The sequence below is a fragment of the Rhincodon typus genome, chromosome 34 (genome assembly GCF_021869965.1).
Source record: "Rhincodon typus isolate 14 chromosome 34, sRhiTyp1.1, whole genome shotgun sequence".
In the NCBI taxonomy this organism is placed as follows: Eukaryota; Metazoa; Chordata; class Chondrichthyes; order Orectolobiformes; family Rhincodontidae; genus Rhincodon; species Rhincodon typus.
This window is the reverse complement of record NC_063365.1, coordinates 1,832,438-1,834,094: the sequence shown is the minus strand read 5'-3', so window position 1 is coordinate 1,834,094 and position 1,657 is coordinate 1,832,438.

Genomic DNA, 1,657 nt, shown 5'->3' with positions numbered 1-1,657 from the left:
AAAGCTGATGTTTCGGGTCTAGAATTTCTGAAGAAGGGTCCAGACCCAAAACGTCAGCTTTCCTGCTCCTCTGATGCTGCCTGGCCTGCTGTGTTCCTCCAGCTCCACACCTTGTTATCTCAGACTCCAGCATCGGAGGTTCTTACTATCTCCACCGATCTTTGTGTTGTCTGCAAACTTACTAACCCACTCATCTACATTTTCATCCAAGTCATTTATTTCCATCTCAAACAGCAAAAGGCCCAGCATCCTTGTGGAACACCACTAGTCACAGACCTCCAGCCAGAAAAATAGTCTTCCACCACTACCCTCTGCCTTCTATGGGCAAGTCATCTCCAATGAAGATGGACACTAAACATTTGTTAATGCTCTCACCATTTCTTTGTTTTCCATTGTGAATTGCCCAGTCTCACCCTCGAAGGGACCAACACTCTCTTCAGTTATTCTTTCCCTTTTTAAATCTTGTGGAAACTCTTACTATCTTTTTATTAATATTTCTAGCTAGCTTTCTCTCATATTCTAATTTCTCTCTCATTACCCTTTTAGTGATTCATGGCTTCTTTCTAACATTTGTCCAATCTTCTAGCCAACATCTAGTCTTCGCAGGATTGTATAATATATTTATTATAATTAATGCCATCCTGAATTTGTCAGGATACCACAGTAGATACCATGCTCCTCCCACACAGAGAGCCACTATAGTAACTTCAGCATGGATCATATTTTTCAGCATTGCATGCTTGCAATTTGAGGAAAAGAGAACTGGTTTCAATGGCAGTGCCAGGGTGGGTGTGTGGGAGTGGGCTCTCGAGATTGGTGGTATAGAAGTGAGACAGGGCAAGAATGTCTGAAAGACACAATGGAATCAAAGGTGTTATTAGATGGGCCATGGTGTCTTTGGGACCATGGTCTCTGGGGATCAACAAAGTAAAGTGTGGGCACTAAGCTATCTGGAGAGAAGGGTCTGCTGATGTAGATGGTAAAGCTGACCTCCTGAAGGAGAATCTGATGGCTAGGGGTCAATTTACAATGCACAATTCATTTTAAACTCAATTATTTCATGCACTGTTCCACTTCAGTTGCATTGTTTCTAAAAAAAAAGATGCAGTGAACTGTGCGAGCACAGTCACAGAATACTGAAGTGTAAATGGAATATTTTATAACTGCACCTGTAATATGTCTACATACAGCATGTATGTAACAGGCTTTAATATGTGTGTAATGAGGCCTTATGAAACACACAAATATGAAACATTGTATATGTCTGCATTTGTAACAGGTGTGGCTCTGGTTTTAAAACAAATGCCTACATGTGACAAACATACATCTGATTCGAAACTGCAATGCATGTACATCTAGTGCTACCATTCATGTGTTTGATTGTAATATGTAACATTTGTACCTGTGAAACTTATATGCATGTGCTTGATTCTGACATACTATATATGTGTTAGTGTCTAATATGTAAGATGTATGTCTCTGTCTCTCACATGAATATGTCTGCTTCTGATCTGTGTGTATTTGACTCTGACATGCAAGTCACTGTCTCTGTCGTGTGTGTCTCTCTCTGTCTCTGTTATGTGTGTGTCTCTGACATGTATCTCTGTTTCTCTGTGTTTGATATGTGTGTGTCTGTCATGTATGTGCTTCCATGTGT